This window comes from Pteropus medius, unplaced genomic scaffold (assembly GCF_902729225.1).
Source record: "Pteropus medius unplaced genomic scaffold, Ma_sr-lr_union100, whole genome shotgun sequence".
NCBI lineage: Eukaryota > Metazoa > Chordata > Mammalia > Chiroptera > Pteropodidae > Pteropus > Pteropus medius.
This window is the reverse complement of record NW_024354550.1, coordinates 1,318,815-1,329,136: the sequence shown is the minus strand read 5'-3', so window position 1 is coordinate 1,329,136 and position 10,322 is coordinate 1,318,815. Positions and strand designations below refer to the sequence as shown.

Here is a 10,322-nt window from a genome sequence, read left to right as displayed (position 1 = left end):
TCAAAAGACTGCCTCATGCCTACTCCCAGGCAATACCCCTAAGGGTAACCACTGCTGACCTCTATTGCTACTGAATGGTTTTACCTGTTCTTGAACCTATTATAAGTGGAATCATACAGTACGTACCAATTAGTGTCTGGCTTTTTTCACTCAACTTTATATCTGTTAAATTCACCTACATTGTTTGTTCTTTTTCATTGCTATATATTATTCCACTGAGTGAACATAGTACAAGTTCTAGTTATCTATTCTACTGTCAGTAGACACCTGAGTCGTTTCCAGTCTTTTGCTATTATGAATAAATTTGCTATGAACATTCTTTTCAAAAAATAGCTTAATTGAGATATAATTCATACACCATATACTTTACTCATTTAAAGTGTCCAATTCAATATCTTTAGTATATTCACAGAGTTGTGCATTCATCACCATGATCAATTTAGAACATTTTCATTATTCCAAAAAGAAAACCTGACCTCTTATAGCTGTAGCTCCCAATAACCACATTCCACTAGCCCTAGGAAATCACTAATTTACTTTCTGTCTCTATAGATTTGCCTATTTTGAACATTTCATGTAAATGAAATCACACAATATGTGGTACTTTGTGACTGGCTTCTTTCACTTAGCATGTTTTCAAGATTCGTCCATTTTGTAGCATATATCAATACTTCACTTCTTTTTATTGCCAAAAAATATTCCATTATATGGACATACTACATTTTAATTATCCATTCATCAGTCTATGGACGTTTGGGTTGTTTCCACCTTTTGGTCAATATGAATGCTGCAGTAAACATTTATGTACAAGTTTTTGTGTGAAGAATTGACGTATGTTTTCATTTCTCTTGGGTTTATACCTAGGGATGGAATTCCTGGATTATATAGTAACTCTATGTTTACCTGTTTGAATAATTGACAGACTGTTTTCCAAAGCAGTTGTTATTCCTTTACATTCCCACCAGCAGTGTAGCGGGATTCCAATTTCTCCATATCTTCACCAACACTTGTTATTACTTGTCTTTTTGATTCTAGCCTTCCTAGTGGATGTGGAATGGTTCCTTGTTCTGGATTTAACTTACATTTTCCCGATGGCTAATAATGCTGAGCATATCTTCTCATATGCTGGTTGGTCATCTGTATATCTTCTTTGGAGAAATGTCTATTCAGATCATTTACCTATTTTTAAAAATTATTGTTTACCTTTTTATTATTGAGTTGTAATAATTCCTTAATATTCTATGTATAAGTCCCTTAGCAGATATGTTATTTGCCAAAATTTTGTCCCTTTATTTTTAGTGTCCTTTGAAGCATAAAAGTTTTCAATTTTGATGATATCTACTTTTTCTATTTTTCTTTTGTTACTTGAGCTTTTGGTGTCATATCTAAGAAACCAAAGTCAGAAGGATTTATGCCTATATTTTCTTCCAAGTGTTTTAATTTTAGCTCTTATATTTAGATCGTTGATCCATTTTTTAGTTAATATTTATAAATGTTGTAAGGTAGAGGTCAGACTTCATTTCTTTGCATGTAGATATCCACTTGTCCCTGTATTGTTTATTGAAGACTATTGTTTTGACACTCTTGTCAAAATCAATTGACTGTAATTGTGAGGATTTATTTATGAACTTTCAATTCTATTCCACTGATCTATACATCTAGCCTATTCTAGCACCATGCTGTCCTGATTACTGTAGCTTTGTTGTAAATTTTGAAATAAAAAAGTTTGAGTTGTCCAACGTTGCTCTTTTTCAAGACAGTTTTGGCATTTCTGGGTCCCTTGCAATTCCATATGAATTTTTCAACTTTTGCAAAAAAGTCACTTTGTATTTTGATAGTGATTGCGTTGAATCTATAGATCAATTTGGGGAACATTGCCATTTTAACAATAGTAAGTCTTCTAATGCATAAAAACGGGACATCTTTCCAAATTAGATCTTTAATTTCTTTCAACAGCGTTTCGTAGTTTGCAAAGTATCAATTTTACATTTTGTTAAATTTATTCCTAAGAATTTTATTTTTTTGATGCAACTATATAGAAATACAATTAATTTTCACATACTGATTTTTGTATCCTGAAACCTTGCTGAACTCGTTTATTAGTTCTAATAGTTTTTTAGTGGAGTCCTTAAGATTTTCCACATACAAGATCATGCCATCTGCAAATAGAGGTAGTTTTACTTATTTCCAATCTGCACACCTTTTATTTTCTTGCTTAGCTGCTCTGGCTAGAACTGTCAGTATAGTGTTGAATGGAAGTGGTGAGACTGGACATCTTTGTCTTGTTCCTGATCTTAGGAGAAAAGCCTTCCATTTTTCACCATTAAGAATGATATTATCTGTGGATTTTTTGTAGATGTCTGTGAGGAGAAGGAAAGATGGCTGTAGTCAGGCTCCCTCCCAACACCCTTAGCAGCTAACTTCCTGGTGGAAGTGACTCAGCACTTCTCTCCTTATGTAACCACGTGCCCAGTTCGCACGCACAGGTTCCATTATCCGGCAATGTGCCACTATTTAACTTGTGTATAAAAGGCGCTGCCGCCCTGCGCAGTTGGCTGTGCCCTTACTAGAATAAAGAGCTATGTTGCAGTCGCCTAGGGCTCCCTGCATTTTCTTCCAGCTGCCCGAGCCTCGTACCCCTTACCTCGGAACCTCGAATCTGCAGCAACACAATGTCCTTTTCTGATTGAGGAAGTTCACTTATTTTTAGTTTGTTGAGTGTTTCTATCATGAAGGGCTGTCGAAGTTATGAGCATTCTTATACATTACTTTGCCGAACTTGGGTACACATTAAGCACTCATTTCTGTTGTGTGTATACCAAAAAGTAGAAATGATGAGTCATAGGGTATGTATACATTTAGCTTTAATAGACACTGTCAAACAATTTTCCAAAGTGCTTGTATCAATTAACACTCCCAACAACATTATATAAGGATTTTAATTGCTCTATGGGATGGTGCTTTATTAAATCACATGCAGAGAGAATCCCTTCCTCACCTTTGCCATCAAAAATAGCTACCCCCCTGGTCTCCCTGCATGCCTAGTACTATGGCTATAGAGTAATTGCCCTGATTCATCACTCTCATGTCAGTTTTGGTAGAAATCTTGTTTGTGGGGTGGAAGAGGAGGGTTTTCATATTTGCCAACATAATATGAAAATAACATTTTTATTTTCTGTTTTTTTTACTATTGTTGATGTAAAACAAATTTTTATAGCTTTATTGGTCATGTCTCTTGTGTGATTTTTCTTTTCATGTACTTTGCCTTTAAAAAATAAGATATTTGATTTTTTAATTGGGTTTAAGCCCTCTTTATTAATAAATATATTGTCCCTTTATCTATAATACTTTTATTTTTTTAATAACGTTTTTCTAGAATTGCTGTTTATCTTGGTGGTTTTTAATTCTGTGGATGTAGATCTGCCTGTTGTTTCCTTATGGTTTCTGGCATTGATGCCATGTCTAAGAAAGGCCTTTTTCTGGTAGAGGTATACAAATACAATCATGTGCTCATAACGACATTTTGACCAACAGTAGCCTGCAAATACAACAGTAGTCTCATAAGATTATGATGGTACTGAGACATTCCTATTGCCTAATAGGAACTTATAGCCATCTTAATGTGTTAGCACAATGCATTACTCACATGTGTGTGGTGATGCTGGTATAAACAAAACCTACAACACTGCCAGCTGTATAAAAGTATAGCATGTAATTATAGTAAACGACTGTGTTACTGGTTTATATATTTAATATACTGTACTTTTTATCATTATTTTAGAGTGTACTCTTTCTACTAAAAAAAAGTTGGCTGTAAAACAGTATGCAGTGTTATGCCGGCAGCAGCCTCATGTCTCATGTTTATTGCATCTCGTGACTGCATTATTTTTCTTGTGCTTGATTTAATCTTGTGTTTTATAAATTTATTGTAACCTATAATGTACAGAGATTGCAGAGTCTACAATAGAGTACAGTAATGTCTTAGGCATTCATATTCACTCACCGCTCACTCAGTGACTCGCCCAGAGCAACTTCCAGTCCTACAAGCTCCATTCACGGTAAGCTCCCTATGTACATGTACTATTTTTAAATCTCTTAAATCCTATTTTTACCGTACTTTTTCTATGTTTAGGTACACAATTACCTTCATTATTCAGTCAATAACACACTATGCAGGCATTTAGCCTGAGAGCAAAAGGGTATACCATATAGCCTAGGTGTGTAGTAAGCTATACCATCTAGGTTTTTGCAAGTATACTATGATGTTTGCACAGCAACAAAATTACTTAACAATACATTTCTCAGAACACATCCTCATCGATAAGCATCATGTAACAGATGGTCCTGACTTATGATTTTCCAACTTTATGATGATGTGGAAACAATATGAATTCAGTAGAAATCATACTTCAGATTTTGAATTTTGATCTTTTCCTAGTTAGTGATATGTGGTGTGCTACTTTTTTACAATGCTAGGCAGCGGCAGTGAGCTGCAGCCCCCAGTCAGGCACGTGATGATGAGGGTGACAACCCATACTCTGCAGTGCATCATGTCGCCAGTGTTTTTTGGATGTTGTGTTCTGACCGTGTTTGAGGTAGGCTAGGGTAAACTATGATGTTTGGTAGGTTAAGTGTATGAAATGCATTTCGACTTATGATATTTTCAACTTACAATGGGTTTATTGGGTCATAACCCCACCATCTGTATTCTTCTCTGTGTGTGTTTTTAAACTTTTATTCTTTAATGCAACAAAAATTTTATGCATGGTGTGAAAGAGAGATTTAGCTTTGTTCTTCTTTAATATTGTGTTAAAATACATTTTGAAAATGGACAGAATATCCAACAGTCTGTGACTTTACATCAGCTTTCACAGGGGCCATTGCTACAGATTTGGAAAGAGTTTTTTTTCCCCCCTTAATTGAAGTGGTCATATTTGTTCATTGCAGTATTTTTGGAAACTACGGATATATGTAAAACCTAAAGTCAAAATGGGGAAATTATACTCACCTCTACTCTAGTTAGTCTCAATTCTGGCTCCACGCCTGTGATTACATACACACACACTGGTAGTTTTTCATGACCATGAGTTTATCTCTTCTTCTTTGTTATCAGGTGAACTGGTAACCACAGGAGTTCCTGATGATCTGAGTTTAAATTCCTGAGAATATTAAGAATCTGAGGTAAGAAAAGAATCATGGAGTTCAAAAGAGGACCTGATGAGATTTTTACCTTTCATCCTCTGGACCTGACACAAGATTGTATTAACAACATTCCAGAAAAGCTCTATTCCTGAGAATTCCACCATCTCCCTTCAGAAAACTCCAGTTGTTATTTTTGCAGACAGAAATTTCTTGCAAACATTCGCCCCACATCTCTCTGAAGAAATTTAAGCTCATCCCTTCCTGTCCCTTTCTCAGACCTAGCAGGCAGCGGCTGCTCACCACTTCTAGTGGATATTCTTGCACACACTTCCACGTATTAGCTGTATTCAAGGTGTCAGAGCACAGTCTCTCCCCAGCTACAGGGCAGCAATGGTGTCCCAGGATTGACGAGGAGCTTTTCCTTTTAAAACTTGTCTCTTTTCCTGTTGAAAGAGCATTATTTAGTTCAGCATTTACAAGTTATATTTTGGGGCTCTTTCTGGACTTCGGTTTTTTTCTCAGCAAAAATAAAAACATTGTTATGTCACTGTCCGAAGGACCGTTTTTGAATCCAAAACGGTCCGAAGGACCGTTTTTGAATCCAAGTATAAAGAAAAAAATATAGGGTTCTTATGTGACATTTTGGCTTTTTGGAGTATTTCTATTATTTTCTTACATTTATTTTTTATTTTTAACTGTGATAAAACACATGTAACATAATTTACCACCTTAGCCATTTTTTTTGAAAGAGGAAACCGATTTTCTTTTTATTGTAGTAAAAACATATTAATTTACAATCTTAATTATTTTTAAGTGTATAGTTTAGTAGTGTTAAATATATTCACATTGTTGTGGAACAGAGCTTTACTACTTTAACAACTTGCAAAACTGAAACTCTATACCTATAGACCAATAACTTCCCATTCCCACATCTCCCACTCCCTGGCAACCACCATTCTATTTTCTGTTTCTATGAATGTGACAAATGTAGATACAAATTTAAATTCATGTAAGTGGAATAATATAGCACATGTCTTTTGTGACTGACTTTTTTTCACAATGTTTTCAAGGATCATTCACATTGTAGCATGTGTCAGAATTTCCTTCCTTTTTAAGGTAGAGTAATATTACATTGGATGAATATGCTACACCTTATTTATCCATTGATAGACTACTTGGGTTGCTTCTTCCTTTTGACTCTGGATTATTTTTGCTATAAGGAATATTTTTGTGATTTGAGGACAATATATATTTAAAAGAAAAGTAAATAAAATAGGGATAATGGATCACTTCACGGTATTTGTGTACTTAGTCTAAGCAGCTATATAATCTTAGAAGAAAGTCTTTCCTAATACATTGTGTTAGACTTTGTGACCCTCTGATCACTTGTTTTACCCTCCTTGTACAGTCTCCAGTTTTTCTTTCTTACTGTTTAAATATAAATCACTTGGCTAATTTGGGACAATTCAGCTGAGAACAGAGTAAAGATGGCAGCATCAAATATAGCCACTTATCAGAGGTGCTATTTCCTTCTAGTAGAGATTTTATGTAACACTACATGTTTGTAGTGTTGTGTGATCAGTTTAATCAGAGAAGCGTCTTAAAAGTCCTGTGAGGATTTATATTTTAATCAGTTCAATGCCCTGCATAGGACAGTGAAATCTCCAGATCTAACAGCTGATAAGGAGAGAGGGTTATTCCTGGCCTGAGGGCAATGGGAAGGGAAGAGAGAAAAGGGGAGGGGAGTGTCTCCTCAACAGTTTTTAGTGAAATTGATATATTACAAAGCAAAATTATCTCCAGGACTACAAAAAATAAAAAAGCAGCATTTAGACACATGATCTTGAGTTTCTAATCTACTCCTCAGCTATATCTAAAGATCAGTAAACAGTACTTTGCCTCTTTAAAGCACCTCTAGTTTGCATCCTTTATCATTGCCAAGGGGTGCAAATAAAAATCTAGTGTATCGAAAATAAAATGGCAGCCAGTGCCTAGACCTTTCTGGTCAAACAACAAAGAAAACTACCTCCAAAGTTCCAGGAGGGAATTCAGCCCCAGCCTCAGTAATTAGTGGCAGACCTTGGAACTTTTCAATGCTGTGACTGTCAGTAACCTAGATTTTCAAGGCACCTATCTCCAAGGAATAACTAGACAAAATTCACAATGGGGCTTGGTGTCTCATTGCGCACTGGAGAAGTGTTGTATTTCTCAACTCAGCTGCCTTGACATCTCTGGCCATTTCATCTTTTCTCTAGGTCATTTTGCCTCCTTGTTCTTAACTGCAGCTGGTGCCTGAGTTCACACGTTATTATTATAATCTTGCCGTCCAAGCTCCTCCTCTAGATGTGCTTTAAGTACTTTGTCTAGGACTTTAGTTTCCTGTTCACTTGGTTTCTCTTTTTCGTGTAGCCTGATCCTTACTACAACCTGCTTTTCAATCACTTGCTCATTTCAGTTTAAGTAGTGTTGCCAGTCTCCGAGTGGGCCTGCACAAGATTATAAGTGGACTTGGTGCCTCCACTGGCTCTTTCCAATGCGAAAGACCTAAACAGCAGGAAGCTAAAGAGCAGGGAACCTAACCACAACTAAAGGGCTATTCCCAATGGTAGGCATTCTCAAACTTGAGACTGCATCAGAATCACCTGAAGGCATGTTGAAACAAATTATTGCCAGGTATGACTCTCAAAATTTCTGATTGAGTAGTTCCAGATTGGGTTCAGAAAATTTCTAACAAATTCCTAGGTGATACTAATGCTGCTGGTGTAGGGTCTACACTTTGAGGATTCATGCTCAAGGGTAACAATATTAATATTAGAAAGAGTCACATCTTATATTATTGGCCACTTGTATGCAAATACACTATTCTAAGTACTCATTTTGTCTTTTCAACAACTTTCGTTTTTTCTATTTTCAGATGAGGAAACTGAGTCACAGAGAAGTTAACTAATTTTCTCAAAGTCACACTGTAAGTGCTGGTGCTGGACTATGAACCTTGGTAGTCAGTTTCAGAGCTCATGGGTTTAAATTAACCTCTATAACATCAATAATATATTATAATAAGCTATAATATCTGACAGCTTAAAATGTGTATATTTTTCCTACCAAAACTCAGAAGTGCTTAAGAAAAACAATCATTGTTAATATAAGGCCAATCGGTGCATTTCCCACCAATTCCATTCATTTTTTTATGTACTGTCCCCCGTTGTAAACCAGAATGATGAAGAATGAAGGAATATCATAAAAATTTTTAATAGAAAAATTTATGGATAATTCACCTCTCAAAATGAGAAATGTTCTTGCATATTTTTTCTCTTCTACCTTCCATTCTTTAGAACCCCCACCTTCAATTTTTAGTCTTAGTTGCATTTCTTTCATGTGCTTTGATCACCTGTGAAGATGTGGCTCATTGCTTTTCTTCTTCCTAAAGAAGAGCCTTTTGTCTCTCTCTCTCTGCTCCACTGATGCTTTAATTTGGGCTTTTCCAAGAGTTGAAACTGAAAAACATTATTGATTTGAGAGTTTGCTGCTTGAAAGACTGCGAATTGTGACAAATTAGCTTCTCTTGGGTCTCCACACCTGTGACCATAATAATTTAGAACAAAAAAAGGTCTTGAACCAATACTAGTGCATTTTATAAAATCTAAGATGTCACTGATTGGTAGAGAGAACCATTATTTTATGTAAAAGGCATACCTCATTAATTGTACTTCACTTTATTGCACTTCATAGATGTTACGTTTTTTTTGCAAATTGAAGGCAAGACCCTTTACCAGCAAAAAGATTATGACTTGCTTTATTGTGATGGTCTGGCTCCAAACCTGCAATATCTCCAAGGTATGCTTGTATCATGAAGAACAAATAGAATGCTGCCTATTAAGCTATGAAGTCCTTATGAAATAATTGGTCACATTAATCACTCATTACTTTGACAATTTCATCTATTTTGAGGATTTGGCAAAATCGCCAACTTCATTCAGATGCATTTCTTGGCATGTGACATGCCAGTGTTTCTCAAACTCAACTGGGCATGTGAATCACTTGGGAGTCTTGTTAAAATGTAGATTTTGATTAAGTAGGGTGGGGCTAAAATTCTGCATTTCTAATAAGTTCCCAGATAATGCTGATGCTGCCAGTTGAACACCACTTGTTGAGTAGAAAAGTGACAGGCAATCATTTACATACATCTCCTTAACAAAAATGTAATACCTCTTCATCTACTCATGGGTATCTTTCTTTTTAGGTATTCTAAAGCGCTTGCTTGTTGCTTTTTAAGAAAACATTGGGTTGCAGTAATTCCTTCAACAATAAATATTTGCTTTACAAATATCAAGTCCCACACCTTCGCTATTAGACCTTTCTTTGTATACAATGAACTTTTGCTTCAATATTGAATCATAGTGTAAACATTTTGAAGACATTTTAAAGGGCATAAGGGCCTTTAACACATCCAATTAGGACAATGCATACAACTCAACAGAAGAGAAGGTGATATGGACAGCCATGACCAAATTCATGAATGCACAGGCAATGGCAACTATGTCACAGCTGCTGCCTGGTTGAGAGTGAACACAGAACATCATTGGGTTGTATGACTCATTTTGATTTCTCTGCAACATTAAAATATGAAAAAAAGAATATATGAAAAGTATAATTATGGTATATTAAAAGAACAAAAACAATCAGAGGGCAAGGAAAGACATTGGAAATGAAACTATGTAAAGTGCCTTGCACTTATTTGTTCATGATATATTTATTGAGTGTTTACTATAGGTAAGGCACTGTGCTCTGAAGAAATAGCTGTGAACAAGCAGATCCACAGTTCCTGCCTTCATGTAGCTTAAAATTTAGCAGGGAGACTGACATTAAAAAAACACAGTCAATCTTCATTATTTGTGGATTCTGTTTGTGGAGAGGAACTGAAATGAATATTTTTTTGTTCCATTAAGGGCTTGTGTTCTGATTTCCAACCACCAGGTGGAGATCAAACAAAACTAATTAATTAAAATATTACCTATATGTCTTCTGCTTTATACTGAACTTGAGCAATTCCTTAAGCTAAATCAGGTACGCAGAGAATTTTTTTCTTTTGTGAGTGAGATACTCATCGCCTAGGAAATAAAATCTCATAGATCAAAGACACATGCAAATTCAAAACAAATACAATTTTTTGAAGAGAACCA

General features: G+C 35.5%; 1 long non-coding RNA gene across 1 annotated transcript; it reads left to right on the top strand.

The window, feature by feature from the left end:
• The first annotated feature begins 3,803 nt into the window (after nucleotides 1-3,803).
• Nucleotides 3,804-8,372, top strand: LOC120596592 (uncharacterized). The gene is made up of 3 exons (XR_005651203.1): nucleotides 3,804-4,058; nucleotides 5,114-5,181; nucleotides 8,057-8,372. It is a non-coding gene; the product is annotated as an uncharacterized LOC120596592 (long non-coding RNA).
• Nucleotides 8,373-10,322: the final 1,950 nt, after the last annotated feature.